The 18,827-nt window shown below is 37.7% G+C and overlaps 2 non-coding genes across 2 annotated transcripts; one reads left to right on the forward strand and one right to left on the reverse strand.

Moving 5' to 3' along the window:
- Positions 1–1,717: 1,717 nt before the first annotated feature.
- Positions 1,718–1,824, forward strand: LOC141662591 (small nucleolar RNA R71). Its single transcript, XR_012550698.1, has one exon. It is a non-coding gene; the product is annotated as a small nucleolar RNA R71 (small nucleolar RNA).
- A 12,813-nt stretch (positions 1,825–14,637) lies between these two features.
- On the reverse strand, positions 14,638–14,744 carry LOC141662489 (small nucleolar RNA R71). Its single transcript, XR_012550604.1, has one exon. It is a non-coding gene; the product is annotated as a small nucleolar RNA R71 (small nucleolar RNA).
- Between the last annotated feature and the right edge of the window lie 4,083 nt (positions 14,745–18,827).

Raw genomic sequence — 18,827 nt, forward strand, 5'->3', positions numbered from 1 at the left:
TTGTAATTGCTCGTTGCTATCTTCATCATCGCTGTCAAAATCCCCCACTAAGGCCTTTTCCAATGCATCAGACATTAGCATGTGATCGAGTTCCGAAGTAACCGCAGTATCAATCACATCCACTTTTAAGCACTCCTCATCTTCTGTAGGGAATTTCATTGCCTTGAATACATTGAAGGTCACATCCTGATCTTGGACCCGCATAGTAAGTTCCCATTTTTGCACATCTATTAAGGTACGGCTAGTAGCCAAGAAAGGCCTTCCCAAGATTATGAGAATCTTCTTATCTTCCTCAAAATCCAGAATAACAAAATCTGCAGGAAAGAAGAGCTTATCCACCTTGACGAGCACATCCTCAACTATGCCCCTTGGGTAAGTAATGGAACGGTCAGCCAATTGTAGTGACATGTACGTGGGTTTTGGATCAGGCAGATCCAGTTTTTTAAAGATCGACAACGGCATCAGATTAATGCTTGCTCCCAAATCACAAAGGCACTTGTCAAACGTCAGATTGCCAATTGTGCAAGGAATGGTGAAGCTCCCTGGATCTTTAAGTTTTGGTGGTAACTTTTGTTGCAGAACAGCGCTGCATTCTTCCGTGAGAGCAACGGTTTCAAGGTCATCCAGTTTCACCTTCCTTGAAAGAATAGTCTTCATAAACTTCGCATAACTAGGCATTTGTTCCAGAGCCTCAGCGAAAGGTATATTGATGTGAAGTTTCTTGAACACCTCCAGAAACTTCCCGAACTGTCTATCCAGCTTTTGTTGCTGCAATCTCTTAGGAAAAGGTGGTGGAGGATAGAGCTGTTTCTCCCCTGTATTAGCCTCAGGCAGAGTGTGTTCAACAGTAGTCTTCCTTGGTTCCGCCGCTTTCTCCTTTTGCTTAGATTCGTCACCTCTAATTTCAGCTTCTACTTCTTTTGCCTTTTCAGCATCAGCTACTTTTCTAGACCTTAAGGTAATAGCCTTGACTTGCTCTTTAGCTTCCTTCCTGCCTGGTACTTCCGTGTCACTGGGAAGAGTGCCAGGTTGACGATTGAGCACTGCATTGGCTAATTGACCGATTTGATTTTCCAAGGTCTTGATAGAAACCGCCTGACTCTTGCACAACAGCTTAAGTTCCTCAAAATCAGCACTAGTAGGTGCAGCTGCACTTCCCTGTTGAGGATATGATTGCCTTGTAGCATACTGCTATGGTTGCTGGAATCCAGGTGGGTTAAACTGTTTACTCACTCCTTGCTGATATGGTGGCTGAATAGCATTCTGATTATTCCCCCAGCTGAAATTTGGATGATTTCTGTTGTTAGGATGATAAGTCGCTGGCACAGGCTGCTGTTGTCGCTGATAATTATTCACATACTGAACAGATTCGTTTACAAGAGAACACTGATCCGTAGCATGAAAACCTGCACAAAGCTCACAAACCATAGTTATTTGATTAACTCCATACGTAGCCAGAGAATCAACCTTCATTGATAGCGCTTGGAGCTGGGCTGCAATAGCGGTGGCTGCATCAACTTCCAGAATACCTGCTACCTTGCCTGACGTCATCCTCTGAGTTGGGTTTTGATGCTCATTTGCAGCCATCGTCTCGATAAGATTATACGCCTCAGTATAGCTTTTATCCCATAAGGCTCCTCCAGCTGCTGCATCGAGCATGGGCCGAGATTGGGCCCCCAAACCATTATAGAAACCAGTGATCACCATCCAATCCGGCATTCCATGATGTGGACATTTTCTCAACATTTCCTTGTAGCGTTCCCAAGCCTCGCACATAGATTCTGTAGGTTGCTGCGCAAACTGAGTAAGAGCACTCCTCATAGCAGCAGTCTTTGCCATTGGATAAAACTTCACCAGAAACTTTTGCGCAAGATCTTGCCACGTAGTGATGGACCCAGCTAGTTCAGAATGTAACCAGTCTTTAGCCTTATCCCTCAGTGAGAATGGGAAAAGCCTCAACTTGATAGCCTCATCAGTCACGCCATTATACTTAAAAGTGCTGCAGATCTCGACAAAATTCCTTATGTGCATGTTGGGGTCTTCAGTTGCCGCTCCTCCAAAAGAAACAGAATTCTGCACCATCTGAATAGTGCCCGGCTTGATTTCAAAGGTGTTAGCTTGAATAGCCGGATGAAGGATGCTTGACTGAATGTCATCAATTTTAGGCCGAGAAAAATCCATAAGAGCTGGATCAGCTTGAACAATACGATCTCCCATGTTTACTGGTTCTTTCTGCTCAGTTCCTGAATCCGAATCCTCAAAATTTAACTTCTCCGGAATATCAAGAACTTCTTCTGTCTCCTCAGCTGTATCTAAAGTCCTCTTGTTAGCACGAGAACGAGTTTGCATAAACGCTTTCTAAAGTACCTGAAACACAACCGAAAAAAAAAGAAAAAAATAAGTAACTACTACGTCCTAATCACTGAGTCCTAATGACCAATGATGGTAAGTACATAAACTAAACAAATACGTCGAGTCCCCGGCAGCGGCGCCAAAAACTTGTTAGGGCGAAAACACGCGCTAATATTCACGCAAGTATACGCGTTCGCAAGTAATATAGAATACTTTCTAGTTCGTTCCCTCAGAGACTCAGACTAAATTATTGTCTAATTAAACTCACTCACCAATGTATGATTACTTCTCAATGTTAAGATAATAACACTTAAAATTGTTGATTAAATATTAACTATAATTAACTACTTAATTAACCACTTAACTAACACTTCAATTTATCAATAATAGAACACTCATGAGATCACAACTTCATTATTACTTCCTTCTATAGCCATTGTTATTACCTTTAGCATGTGACAGTGATGATATTAATCGAATAACACAAAACTGATAAAAGCCAACTTTCATTGTACTAATACCATTCTACCAAGCATCCACAATTAAGATAGAAGTTGAATAGTCATCAATTATGTTGAGTTCCTATATGTCTACAGAAATTGACAACACAACGATTTAAGCACAAGTTATTCTTTTTTTGATTACATAGGGAAAATAAAACTGTTAGAGTTACCCACTAATCATGCACAACGTACATGAACCTATGCTAGCATGGCAAGTTCTAAATCTCAAGATCCACCGTCGCTTCACAAGAGATTAATACCCTATCTTATATGTTCGCGACGCACATAAGACGAATACGCACAACCAATACTAGATATCAAGCAATCATCACACACTAAAGTATTAAACAATTAACTAAAGAATTCCATAATAAATCCGTTGCAACCCCATGATCACGATTAGCCCATAATAGAACTTATCGCCATCATGGATTCATATGAAACCATGATAAACAAACACAAGAAAATAATAACTAAACTAATTATATTAAAACATAGTACGTCATAAGAGTAAATAAGTCAAAGCAAGAAAACTAGCATCCAACGTTACAACGAAACAAGAATCACAAGAAAATATGCTTCCTCTTCGTTGCGGTGTGCTAAATCGGTCTTCTTCCTTATCTCCTTCGCTTCTTGCGTAAAACACAATCTAAAACATAATCCCCTTAATGCTCTCTGTGAAACGTCTCAAATCTACCTATATAATAGTCCCATAAAACTCAGATTACATAGAAGTTGGAAGCCAAACAGAAGTAGAAGTCTAAAATAATTTATCTTTTTCCCCGACCCTGCGCGGCCGCTCAGCATAGCTGCGCGGGCGCGCAGGTTGCTGCGCGGCCGCTCAGCATTGCTGCGCGGGCGCGCAGGCCTCTACTGGAAAAAATCCAGGTTTGCTCCGTTTCTTCGCCGTAATCTGCCCATTCCTTTCCTCTCGCAATGGTGAACACATGCCAAGGCTTATTCTTGATGATTCCTCCCCCGAAATGCAACTAATACCCTGAAATGCATAAACACTAGAAAAACGCATCAAATACACAAAATACTTGATTTCAAGACACCAATTTAAGCCATTTTAAGACGTTCTAAGTGGTATAAAATGCCACTTATCATTTGTGAAAAGTAAAATCCTTGTACTCGTTGTTTCGTTAAGTAACTTCTACGGATTTTGTCATGTAAGGGGCACATGCGCACGGAGGAGTGTGCCAAAAATCATGATGTTGATAATTGAGGGTGTTAGGACCCCACGTGGGTGTATCAATGGCCCTTATCGAGATGGGGTCGGCCCGACCAAGTGCTGGAGTCGACTAGACAGTGTAAATGGGCCTGAGTCACTTTTTCGGGCCCGATTTGTCATTTTATTTCCCTGGTGTGGGTTTAATGGGCCTAGCCTATCATTTGTCCATTACTCTTTTATGTAACTTTTAGTTGGATGGGGAAGTAAAATCGAGGATAAAGGGTGAGTAAAAATATGTCCCTCTCTGAGAGGCGGTTGTGGCTTGACATCAGATAATGAAGGCCTAAATTTGAGGGTTGACTAGGGTCCATTTTAAAATGGTGTCCCCTTTGTAAGACGGTTATGTACGTCTGCTAGAAAATGAAGACCTAGATTTGAAAATTGACAGCATATTACGTTAAAATGGTTCCTTCCTCTAGGAGACGGTTGTGATCGTCTTCTAGGTAATGAGGACATGGGTGTGAGAGTTGACGAGGGTCAACGTTAGGATGGTGCCTCCTCTGGTAGACGAGTATAGCCTTTTTTCGGTAATACAGGCATGGATTTAAGAGTTAACGAATGTCAAAAATTTAATGGTGGCCACCTCTGGGAGACGACTGTGGCCGTCTACCAAATAATGAAGACTTATGGGACAACGTTGAATCGGTGCCCCCTCCTGGGAGATGGCTATGGTCGTCTACTAGGTAATGCGAACCTAAATTTGAAACTTCAGGAGGGCCAACGTTAAAATGGTGCCCCTTGTTTGGCTAGTTTGGTGATTGGCTTACAATGAAGACTTCTTGTGATAGTGTTTGGTCTAAGGGTTGACTGCCGACTAGAAACATGTTGATCAATACTTTAATCCTGGAGGGCGACTCTTTGACCCTAACCGTGGTGGGAGGGGTTGACAAGAAAATCCCTTGTTTAGCTAGTCTTTCAAGAAAAATTTTTAAGGAGAGTCATTCCTCTGTTGTGTGTCCATATTCCTAGTGGAAGTCACTTTTTTTTATAAATTTTGGGTTGTTAATGGGGACATGGGCCTAGGTTTCTCGAAAAAAGGCTTGTCTTTGATTTCGGCAAGGATGGCAATCGGAATGCATGTAAACTTGGTTTATTCTGGAAGAGGTCTGGGAGGTCGAGTGGCGTCCGAGAACTAAGATGGGTTGCTCATAACCGATGAGGGGGGCATAGATGAAGGGTCCATTGGACACACCGATTGTTGGATGAAGTGACTTTGTTTGTCTAGTGCTGGAGTCGAATTGAGGCGAATTGTGTTTGTTCTTCTTGTGGTAACCCTTTAGCGGCTCTGGTTCTTCCTTGTCGCTGTCCACTCGATTTATCCTAAGGGATCTCAATGCATTGTCAGATGTGATGTATTCAGAGGCCTTGTTATAGACTCTGGCCATGTCCTTCGGCTTCTTATCGATTAGTTTCAGAACGTAGTCCTTGTAGACGTAGCTGTTGAGATTGCGGTGTAATGTACTGATGGCCTCATGCTCGTTAACGGAGCTAACATTGTTTAGTATTTCTTTGAATCATTCGATGAAGTCACCCAAACTTTCTTTTTTCTTTTATATAATGGCTTTTAGGGAGACTGTGTGTATATCATGGGGTCGTGGCTCTGAACCGTTTGGGGAAGGTTGATCGGTACTCAGCCCAAGTGCCTATATTGTAAGACGGTAGTAGGGAGAACCATTTATGAGGTTGCCCCTCCTACAAATAGTCGGTACTTGGTCCGATTATTGTAATCATACAAGGCGATTTTCGGGTCAAAAAATATTTCCAAGTGAACTTTGAGAAATCATCAACAATCACTAGGCGGTATCTTTTCCTTGAAATTGACAACACATTGACTGGTCCAAACAAATCCATGTGCAGTAGTTGTAGAGGTTCTTCAATTGTAGATTCAAGCTTCTTTTTGAATGATGCCTTGATCTATTTTCCTTTCTGACAGGCATCACACAATCCATCCTTTGAGAACTCAACTTGAGAAATGCCTCCTACAAGATCTTTCTTGACTAATTCATTCATAGTCTTGAAGTTCAGATGGGACAGTTTCTTGTGCCACAACCAACTTTCATCTTGACTTGCTTTGCTGAAAAGACAAGTAATAGAATTTACACTTGATGAGTTGAAGTCAACTAGATACACATTTCATTTTCTCACTCCAGTGAGAACCACTTTGTTGTTCTTTTTGTTTGTAACAACACATGCTTCAAAACTGAATGTTACTGAGTTTCCCTTATCATATAGCTGGTTGACATTCAAAAGATTATGTTTGAGTCCATCCACTAGAGCAACTTCTTCAATGATGACACTGTCTTTAGAAATTAATCCATATCCCACAGTATACCCTTTGCTGTCATCTTCAAAGGTAATACTTGGGCCAACTCTCTCCTTGAACTTAGTGAGTAGGGTAGAATCTCCAGTCATGTGTTTTGAGCAACCACAGTCCAAATATCAAATATTCTTTCTGTTTCCTTGCACAAATCAAAACCAAATCAAGTTGATTTTGGTACCTAAGTTTCCTTCGATCCTGCCTTGTTAGCCTTCTTTTTTGGTTTCTTAGGCTTGTCCTCATTTGACTTAAGTGAATGAGAATTAACCTTGGTCATTTGAGTATAACTTTGAAAACCATTCCTAATTGCAGAATTATCATGCACAAGTTGATTAACATGAAATGGCATATTATGTGCAAACATGTTATTCCAGTATGGCATGCTAAATGGCATTTGGGGCATACTGAATGCAGCATAGTAAGGATTTTGAGCAAATGGAATATTAGCAAATTGTGCATTCAAATTTTGTGCAGGCATAACATTCATAGGCATTGTGGGCATGTTGAGAAATGAGGGAGGTGCAGACATGGGTGCAGGCATAACATATTTGCAATTAACAGACAAATGATTAACACTACCACACTTAACACAAATTTTTCTAGGTGCATATTTATCAGGTGTGTAGTTGTTATGTTTGTTAATTCCTACTTTCCCATTCCTGTTATTTTTCCTTTTTGATTCTGCCTTACCCTCAATTTTCTTTAATATATCATTTAGTTCCTTCATTGACAGATGCCCCACATTAACTCTTTTGTTCTCCTTGATTTGACTTGATTCTCTTGTAATAAAGTTCTTGGAAACTGATCCATATTTCATTGAGTTTAGACAGCTTGGATTTACTAATAGGTTTTCTTTCACTCGACGAATATGGTTTCTTTTTATCTCTCGATGGATAATCTTTATTATCCGTTGAATCCACATCCGTTGAAAGTCCTTCTGTTAAAACATGATCTAGTTTCTCCTTTCTCTTTTTCCAGGCTTCTTCACAGAAAGATTCCATTCCTTGAACTTTAGCAATTTGAGTGTGTACATCTCTTGATGACTTCTAAGCTTTGATTACCTCTTGCTCTCGTTCAAGCTGCTTTCTTAAAATCTCTTCTTTTTTTAAAGATTCAGTCAGTTCTTCCATAGCAATTTGTGTTTTCTTTATTGAGAGATTTAAGTGTAACACGCAGGTGATATAATTCTGTTGACATGTCATTTATAGCATCATTACACTCATCTTTAGAAAGATGTGCTAGATTAGTAGTGATTACCTAATTTCTTGTATAACTGACTTCTTTTTCATTAGATTTGGCCATCAGGGCTAGGTTGACATAACTTGTTTCTTCATCTCCATCTACCCCATCAGCTGCCCAATCATTATCTAGAGTCAAGAAAGCCCTTTCCTTTTGTTTGAGCAATTCAAAGTATTTCTTTTTATAATCCACAGGCTCAACCTTCTTTCTTTCAGAATCAGGTTTTCTGCATTCACTTGCAAAATGACCACTCAAGCCACATTTGAATTTGGATTTATCCACGATGTTTCTATTTGGCTTGGCTGCTCCAAAATTCTTTTTGAATTTGAGCTTGGCAAACCTTCTTGACAGGAAAGCTAGATGTTCATCTATGTCTTCCATTTCATCCTGACTGAGATGATATTCATGCTCAGCCACTAGCCCTTTTCCAATGCCTTCACAAACCCTGAAGTTTGGTGTAGATTCTATAGCTTCAGCCTTCATCTCCTTCCCTCTCTCTTGTTCAGCTACCAGTGCTATAGATCCTCCCTTCTTTCTTCCTTTCTCTATTTGCTCATATTGTTCTAACTCAAGGAATCCCAAACAGTCTCTCCAAGGTGAACTCCTTATAATCTTGTGAATTTCTGAGAGAGACGGTCTTAGGATTTAATTCCTTTGGTAGAGATCTAAGGAACTTCAGGTTTGAATCTTTTGTCTGAGAGACCCTTCCATGCACCTTTAGTGCATTAAGCAGTTTTTGAATTCTACTAAAGATGTCACTTAAAGATTCACTATCTTCATAATAAAAATGCTCACACTGCTGGATTAGAAGTTGCATCTTATTTTCTCTCACTTGTTCAGTTCCATCATATATGATTTGTATTGTATCTCAAATATCTTTAGCAGCTTTGTAGTTGATGACATTGTCAAACATATCTTCATCAAGGCCATTGAACAGAATGTTCATAGCCTTCTTGTCTTTGTGTACTTGTTCAATATCTTTATTTTTCCAATTTGATTGTGGCTTTGGGATGCTTTGCTCATTGCCTACATCTCCTTCAACATCTGTAGCAGCTCTTCGAGGAACATAAGGGCCTTTCTCAATGCAATCAACATATCTTTCATCTTGAGAGAGAATGTATTTTCACCTTCCAATGGTGATAGTTGTCTTTATCCAAGAACGGGATCTTCACTCCAATATCCTTCCTACTCATCTTGTTAGTTGCTTTGATTTTTAAACTCTCAGTATGTCAAGAGCTTGCTCTGATACCAATTGTTATTTCCAAACAATCTAACAAGTAGAATTACAGAAGGGGGGTTGAATATAATTCTTGGTTTCTTTTCAATATCTTAGAATCTTCTTCCAAATATAATATAACTGTGTATAAATATGCTATGTGCGGATAAGAAATATTCAAGTATTCAAACACAACGTAAATAAACAAGGATGTTTAAAACTTTCTGGTGGATTGTTTTTTCCACCAGATATATATATAAATGTAGAAGATATATGTGATGTAAAAATGCACACAACTGCTTACAAGAGAAATTACAAAGAGAGAAATAAGAAATTCTTAACAGATTGTGCCTTATCTATTTCTCAGTTCTTTCAATCGATGTTTTTGTACTTGCTACTCTTGGTTTATATATTAGAAGAAGACAAACTAATAGAATAAAACTCTCCAAGTCTAATCACATGTTTCTTTATTTCTCAACCCAGTATCTTTGTATTTCTTCAGGTTAGCATGGAAACGGAAATGCTTCTTGATCTTCATAATCCTTATTACAGGATGCCACATTTCTTTTGTATACAATCAACCCATATGATTGTCAAGTCACTACTAACTCCTATTTTAATTTATTATCCGTTGAGACTCTGTTGGATCATCCGTTGAGACTATGTTGAATCATCCGCGGAGACTCTGTTTGAACATCCGTTGAATATGACTTGGGTCATCCGTTGAAGCTTTATAGAATCATCCGTTGAAAGTATTTCTATAACAGTTGATTCAATTTCACTTATGCAAAATTACAAGACATCTAATATTTACAATTAGCCAACCTATTTTACATATCATACTAGAAGTCAACATGACTTATAATATCCTACAACTTTTAATCCTTCAAGACATTTTAGTATACAAGAATGTGCTAAAAAAACTTATTTAACTATAAACTACTCTTTCAACGGATGACAAATGGGATTATCCGTTGAAAGCTACAATTTTACTTAATAAAATCTACTAAGGTGTTTTGGTAAAATATCATCAAGCCTATAACATATTTTCAACATAAGTTGAATGTAATTCTGGTTCCTTTTTGAAATAATAAAATCTATTTGCAAAATATATCTGTGTTTGAATAAGAAAAAGTGCGGAATAAAAGAACTATGTATTCAAGACACAAAGGAAGTAAACAGAATTACTTTAAAACTTTTTGGTGGATTGATCTTTCCACCAGATATATATATGAATGAGAACTTTGTAATGCAAGAATGCACACAACTGCTTACAAGTGTTTTTACAAAAGAACAGAGAAATTCCTAACATATGTAGTCTTTTCAATTTCTCAGTTCAATCGATAATTAATCTACTTGCGACACTTGGTTTCTATACAACCAAGTTACACATGAAAAAGACAAACAGATAAAACAAAATATCTAAGTCTATTCACATGTTTCTTCATTTCTCTTTCCAGCATCTTTGTATTTCTTCAAGTAAGAATGGAAATGTAAATGCTCTTTTGTTCTCTCAAACCTGCAAATAGGCCGCCATATTTCTTTTGTATACAATCAACCCATGTGACTGTGTTAGGAGAAATTGATGATATCAAGCAGAAACTATCAGAAGTTCATATTAGAACTTACATCAACGGATAAGGATATCGACGGATGATGATGTCAACGGATGATGTAATTAGTATTTGTCACATCAGTTGATCTTTGATATGGAAAAGGAAACATGAACTCAAGGCGGTGAAGGACTTTATCTCAGAAGCATTGTATAGGTTTCCTTGTTGTTAATAGAATATGATTCCTTATACATTGTGTAGCTGTGCTCTATATAAAGCACAAATCAGGTTCATGCTATATGTATTGCGACATTGTTATATCTTTCGCATAACCTAGCAGCTCTCAAGGATATTTGTTCATCCTTTTGAGATAGTACGTTTGTAAACAATTTTTATTTGTTAATATAAAAATCGTTGGTTTTGTTGAAACTTTGTTGAATTGATTATATTAACTGTATTCACCCCCCTCTATAGTTGATTAAGGGCCTAATATGGGGTATTAGAGCTTGCTGTTAACGCACAAACAGTTTAAGATCTGAAAATCAATCAACCATGTCAGACAAAGAAGAAAAAATACAGAATCCGAAGCCACCACCCCCTGCCACATCACAGATAAGCAGCAACATGAGTAGGTATGAAGCAATCAAGGTGCCTATCCTGAAGATACATGAATATCCAATCTGGAAAGTCAGGATGACCATGTGCTTGGAAGCTACGGATCCTGAAGACATGAAGGACTACCCTCCTGAAGATATCTCATCTATCATGAAGGATGCTAAGGTTAGACACATCCTGCATATCGGTCTTGATAGTATTATGTCTAATAGAGTCATTGGATGTAAGATAACAAAAGAGATATGGGATGCTTTAGAAGTGAAGTGTCAAGGTACAACCGCTATCAAGTAGAATATGAGGACAATACTTACTCAAGAATATGAGCACTTTGACTCAAGGGACAATGAGTCCTTAACTGAGATCTATGACATATTTCAGAAGTTGCTGAATAACTTATTCCTTGTCAACAAAGAATATGATTTGGAGGAGTCAAACTTGAAGTTCCTACTTGCTCTCCTTGAAAAGTGGGAATTTAAAGTCACATCAATAAGGGATAACTATCAACTTGATAACACACCTCTAGATGAGATCTATGGAGTTCTGAAAACTCATGAACTAGAGATGGAGCAAAGAAGCAAGAGGAAAGGATCTAAATCTAGACCAGTTGCACTCAAGGTTGAAAAAAAGCCAAGTGAGAAAGCTATGAGAAAAAGCTACTCCAAAGGGAAAACCATGATTGCAAAGTCAGATACTGAATCATCAAATTCTAATGATGACTCAAATATTGATATTGAATTGGATACTGACAATGGTCATAACAACAATGAAGACATGGATCAAATGGCTATCCTACTGGTTAAAAGCTTCAAGAAGATGGTTTACAAGAACTTCAAGAAAGGGAGAAGATATTCCAGAAAAGGTTCCAGTTCCTCAAACTCTGATAAGAGGAACAATAGGAGAAATACTGATGGGAAGGAATCTAGATCTGGAAAACTTGACAAGTCAAAAGAGAGATGTTACAACTGTGATGGAATTGGACACTTTGCAGCTGACTACGAAAACCTCAGAGCTAAGAAGAAACAAGCCTTGATCTCAAGGAAGAGAAACTGGGATGATTCATCAGATTCAGATGATAGAGTCAATTATGCTCTCATGGCAAAAGTTGATGATGAGGCTGACAATGCTGAATTAAAGGTACCTTAGACTACTCTTGCTTTTGATATTGATTATATTTATGAATTAAGATGATTTCTTAAGTCGCTGCATGTTAGTTTTAGGGATCAAACCTTAGAGAATAATAGAATCAAGAGTAAAATCTCTGTGTTAAAGAAAAGGAATGATCACCTAGAAATTGAGTTACTTTCCATGCTAGAGATTCAAATAGAAAGAGACAATGATGTTTATGTTAAAGAATTTTTTTTAGAAAAACATGCTAATCTAGAGAAGGAGCTAGCAAACGAAAAAGAATTCATTAAACTTTGGACTAACTCAAGCTAGTCAACTCAAGAAATTTTAGAGAATCATTGTTGTTGAGTGGCATTTATGACACTTTATAACGCTCCATTAAGCTTTGAATTGGTGTATTTGTACTCAAGTTGTTGGTGTTTTAATGTGTTTTCTAGTATTTTTGCATTTCAGGCATTAATCCGGGATTCAGGTGAATTAACATTGATTTGATGCTAATATGGTGTTAGGATGGTGTCCAAGGAATAAAGCTCGGATAACCAACTTATTGCAACAAGAAAAGAAAGAAAGCAGAATTTTATCCAGGAGGCCAGCGCACCCACGCTGTCATAGCGCGTGGCCGCGCCCAAACTTCAGAGACACAACGTGCCCGCGCTGAACAAGCGCGCGGCAGCGCCAGGTCGGGATGTTAAAATCCTGATTCTGCTGGGCTTCTGATTGGAAGACTTCTACTTTGCATGGGCTGCTATATATACCTAAATAAAAGACATTTTTCATAGAGAGATATAACGGAGCTTAAGGAGAAGATGACAAGAAGACCTATAGCACAATTCAACGAAGGCGAAGAAGATTTAGTTTATTCTTGTGAATCTTTGTTCTAAGTTGTAATCTTGGATGCTCATTTCTTGTTTTGTTTAACCTAATAATCTGGATTACGTACTTTGTTTATTATTTGTTTATAAAAACTACGTTTATTATACCATGCTTTCAGCGGAACCCAAGTTGATGATGAGTTCGATTATGGGCTAATCGTTATCGTGGGGTTCTAACAGATTTATTTATGGATTTCTTTAGTTGATTTGTTTCGATGCCTTAGTATGTGGTGATTCCATGATAACCTAGTATTGGTTGTGCTTATTCGTCTTATAAACATCACGAACTTATAAGAAACCTGTTTAATTTTTAATGAAGCGAAAGTGAATTTAAGGATTTAGAACTTGCCATGCTAGCACAGGTTCATGTATTTGTTATGCATGATTCGTAGGTACTTTTAACCATCTTACTTTCCCTATGTAATCACGGTAGATAACTTGTGCATTAAACCGTTATGTTGTCAAATTCTATAGGCATATAGGGTCTTAATATAATTGGTGTCTATTCAGCTTCTATCTCTTTTGTGGATGTCTGGTAGTATGGTATTCGTGCAATGAAAGTTGGCGTTTATCAGTTTCGTGTTATCTAATTAGTGTCATCACCATTGCATGCTAAGGTTAAGAATAAAAAGGCTATTGAATGAAGTACTTAATGAAGCTAGAATCCCAAATTTGTGTCATATATTATTCAACTCTCTTTACTCTCTTTAGTTAATATTCCCTAGTATAATTCTCAATAGTTAATCGCAGTATAATCAAAACCCAATTTATTATTCGTCTTAGCACTGAATAATAGCCATATCATTGTTGCATAAGTGCATAAATCACATAGTTAACCTAAACCAGTCTCTGTGGGAACGAATCTGATCTATATCTTATACTACTTGCGAACACGTATACTCGTGAATTTTAGCGCGTGTTTAGCGACTAACAAGTTTTTGGCGCCGCTGCCGGGGACACAGTATTAACTTTTAGTTTATGTGTTTGTCATCAGTGATCATTAAAGTTCATTTACTCGGACATTGATACTTACCTACTCTTTTCCTTGTCGTGTTTCAGGTACTCTAGGGAGCGTGTATGCATACGCGTTCGCGGGCTCGTAAGAGAACTCTGGATAAAGCCGAGGAAGAAGCTGTAGTGATTCGAAGGGAAGTTTGTGAGGATGAAGAGAAAGTAGAAGAAGAAGAAGAAGAGAAAGTCGAGGAACCAGCTTTAGTAGTGATGGGAGATCAAGCAGAAAATCCTAAGGCTCTGATGGACTATTCTCAGCCTAATATCAATGATATTCAGTCGAGCATCATCAGACCAGCCATCTCGGCTAACACTTTTGAGATCAAGTTGAGCATGATTCAGATGATACAGAACTCAGTTCAGTTTGGGGGTTCTCCTACAGAAGACCCCAACATGCACATCAGGGATTTCATCAAGATCTGCGATACTTTCAAGTTCAATGGGGTGACTGAAGATGCTATTAAGCAGTGACTCTTCCCATTCTCTCTGAGGGATAAAACAAAGTGCTGGTTATATTCTCTACCACCAGGGTCTATCACCATATGAGAGGATCTTGCTCAAAAGTTTCTCACTAAATTCTTTCCTATGGAGAAGACTGCTGTAATCAGGAATGCTCTTACTCAGTTTGCTCAGCAAACTGGAGAATCTTTGTGTGAGGCTTGGGATCGATATAAGGAGATACTAAGGAAGTGCCCACACCATGGCATGCCTGATTTGATGTTTCTACAATGGTTTGGGCGCTCAGTCTAGACCTTTGCTTGACACAACGTCTAGTGGAGCCTTATGGGCCAAAAGCTATAATGAAGCTTATGAGTTGATTGAGCTAATGACAACTAATGAATACCAGAATCCTACACAAAGAATGTTGCAAGGAAAGGTAGCAGGAATTCTGGAAGTGGATACAACTACTGTTATAGCTGCTCAACTTCAATCTTTGACGATGAAAGTTGACTCGTTGGCGAATTATGAATTATGGAGTTAATCAAATCACTAGTGTTTGTGAGCTTTGTGCGGGGGCGCATGAAACTGAGCAGTGCACTATTTCTACCGAATCAGCTCAATTAATGAGCAACTTTCAGAGATCACAACAACAAGTTCCAGCCACTTATCATCCAAATAACCGCAATCATCCTAACTTCAGCTGGAGTAACAATCAGAATGCGGTGCAATAATCTTATCAGCCATACACAGCAAAGCAGTATAACCCTCCTGGTTTTCAGCAACCGCAATATGCCCCTAGGCAACAACTTCAACTTCAGCAGTTACCGCAAGCTAATGAAAAATCTAAATTGGAGGAGTTGAGGCTCATGTGCAAGAGCCAAGCTTTGTCTATCAAGACCTTGGAGAATTAGATTGGGCAAATTTCTAATGCATTACTGAATCGTCAACCTGGCACGCTCCCTAGCGATACTAAGTGTTAGGCAATAAGGAATCTAAGGAGCATGTGAAGACAATTACATTAAGGTCTGGTAAAGTTACAAATCCTGAAAAAGCTAAGACTCCAGAAGCTGAAGCTGAGGTTGAAGAAGAATATGTGTAGAAGGAAGTAGAAGTGGAACCAAGGAAGACTACTGTTGAGCACACTCCTCCTGAGGGTAAAACAGGGGAGAAACGGATCTATCATCCACCTCCTTTTCCTAAGAGGTTGCAAAAGAAAAAGCTGGATAAGTAGTTTGAGAAATTTTTGGAGGTGTTCAAGAAACTTCACATCAACATTCCTTTCGCTGAAGCTCTTGAACAAATGCCTAGTTACGCGAAGTTCATGAATGGTATTCTCTCTAGGAAGATGAAGCTTGATGACTTAGACACCGTTGCTCTCACAGAGGAATGCAGTGCTGTGCTGCAATAGAAGTTGCCTCCGAAGCTTAAAGATCCTGGAAGCTTCACTATTCCATGCACCATTGGAAATGTGTCATTTGACAAGTGTCTATGTGACTTGGGAGCTAGCATCAATCTGATGCCCTTGTCAATCTTCAAGAAGTTGAACTTGCCTCATCCAAAGCCTACTTATATGACTTTGCAGTTGGCCGACTGTTCTATTACATATCCGCAAGGTATTGTGGAAGATGTCTTGGTCAAGGTGGATAAACTCATCTTCCCTGCTGATTTTGTAATTCTTGATTTCAAGGAGGATAAGAAGATTCCCATAATCTTGGGAAGACCTTTCTTGGCTACTGGCCGAACCTTGATAGATGTGTAGAAAGGTGAGCTCACCATGCGAGTGATGGATCAGGATGTAACTTTTAATGTGTTCAATGCCATGAAGTACCCTACGGAAAATGAGGAGTGCTTAAAAGTGGAGTTGGCTGATTCTGTGATTACTTCAGAACTTGATCAATTCCTAAGGTCTGATGCCTTAGAGAAGGCCTTGATGGGGAATTCTGATTTTGAAGATGATGAAGTGGATGAGCAGTTGCAATTTTTAAATGCTTCTCCCTAGTAGAGGAAGATTTGAAAGAGATATGTCCTAAGTCCAATCATGTATGAGAATTTAGGAATAACTTTTATGTAATCTGTTTTGATTTCATTGATATTAATAATAGACTTGTTTTGTTTTTTATTGCGGGCTCTATCTATTTAAATGTTTAAATAAGATATACCACAATTTAGAGTAAAGTTTTTATGGATTGTGATGAGATCATAATAATGAGACCTAAAAGATGATAACTCTAAACTTAAATAGTTCCTGGTCGTAGGATTACTAACTGGTAATTAATAATCCGCAAAGATTTGTACATACTATGCTTGCTTCATTATGAAGGATGTCTGTTCTCATAGATATTTGTGTGGTGACACTATAGCTAGTATGTAGGTGCTTATTATAGAATAAATTCACTGAACATGACTCACACAGCTGAACAACTGATGGAGTTCACTCACGTGTCAGCAATTGTTCACATAGTGATAGTTGTACAAGTATACTCAGACTTGAGGTCATCATAGTCATCTTGTATACACTGAACTATGCTTTGGTTTAGTTCTTAGTCTCAAGGGACAATTATAAGGGCTCTACTAAATATAGGAATTTGTATACGAAGATAGTGTATGATCAATAAAGGATCTACCCCTTCCAGTAAAGGAAGAGAATGTCCAATGCTGATCCACTTATGCTAGTTCAGGAATCTCTGGCCAGAGTGAATGAAATTAGAAAGGAGTTTCAAATTTACATTAAATAGAACTAAGCATAGTGAATGGGAAAACAAATGATTAAATAAAATAGGCTTGACATAAGTTCCATGCCTTGTATTTAATAGTGCCATTGCAGGGTAGAAGGAATTGATTGTACGGTAACTACTCACTGAATAGGTTCTTGGTATTCTAAGCAGTGAATTCGTATTATCCGGATAGTCGCGATATGCTGAGAAGTATCCCTCACGATGTAGAATAAATATGATTAATTAAATAATCATATTTAATGAATTAGAGAATTTAAATAAATAATGATAAATAGTTTTATTATTATTTATTTCTACTATCGGCTTAATATTGAACCTACAGGGTCACACCATAAAAGAGAATGATTTAATGGTGGAGGAATTAATTAATAATGACTGATAATTATTTATTTATGAAATAAATAATTAATTGGAAAATTTAATAATTGATTAAATGAGATTTAATTGATTATAAATTAATTAAGAATAAGTTCTTAATATTATTAATTAAGAATTTAATTTCTGGAAATTAAATCAAGTGAGAGAATTATTTCTAAAGAGTTTAGAAAAAGGATTAATAATTAAAAGGTATTTTAATTATTAGTGAGAATAATAAAGGGTTAATAATAATAATATTTTATGGGAAAATTTTCAGCTGAAAATTTTGCCTATAAATATACTATTTTAGACTCTATTTTTGACTCAACCAAAAAGATTTACAAAACCCTAATTCTCTCCATCTCCTCCTCCTTCATTACATCGTTTTCTTGGTGGATACCGGTGGAGTGCTTCACACTTGAGGAGCAGCTGCTAAGGATCTCCGTTCATCGTTCTTGGATCGCTATTAAAGACCTCCATCTTTCCATTAACGTAAAGCTTCTTAAGGTAAACATACTGAACTACGAATTAAATATTATTTTTCGCATGGATCCTGCAGAGGGTTTCATTTTTTTTTAAGATTTAAATTTACGTTTTCGCTGCGTTTATGTGCTAAAAACCCTTCAATGGCATCAGAGCTACTTGCGAAAAGTTTTTAATTCGTTTATGTGTTTAAATGTTTTCGATATATGAGCATGTACGTGATTCGCCATGATTTGATGTTGATATAATATGCTTATATATGTATGGTTTGGAATATATGATATTCATGTGAGTTGTATAATCATAAGATGATTATGTAATCTGTATATATAATGATATATACATGATTTATGTTTGTTCTAATTATGAGAATCATATTAGATACGAATTCTGAATTCGCTGCTCCAGATTTGCTGAAATCTGGGTCTGGTGTCCGATTTACGCAAACGAATACCCTATTCCATAGGTAAACGAGCTTCTGAACAAAACTGATAGCTATAGCTATCAACGACTCGTCTGTAAGGAGTTTGACATCGTTTACTGCCCGTAAACAATGATTCTTGTTTTTCTAATTTGATTCTGATTTTTCTGATTTTTGTCATATTTTCTTTTTATGATTAGATCATGGGTAATATGATATGTTAAGATCATATTATGTGTTTTAACATGCTTTTATGTGTTGTATGAGCATGGTGGATGGTTATGGCCTTTCAACCTTAGTGTAATGGTTTTGGTTTTGGTTTTGGTTTTAAATACGACTTGCATGTCGTCAAT

Source organism: Apium graveolens, chromosome 5 (genome assembly GCF_009905375.1).
Source record: "Apium graveolens cultivar Ventura chromosome 5, ASM990537v1, whole genome shotgun sequence".
Taxonomy (NCBI): Eukaryota; Viridiplantae; Streptophyta; class Magnoliopsida; order Apiales; family Apiaceae; genus Apium; species Apium graveolens.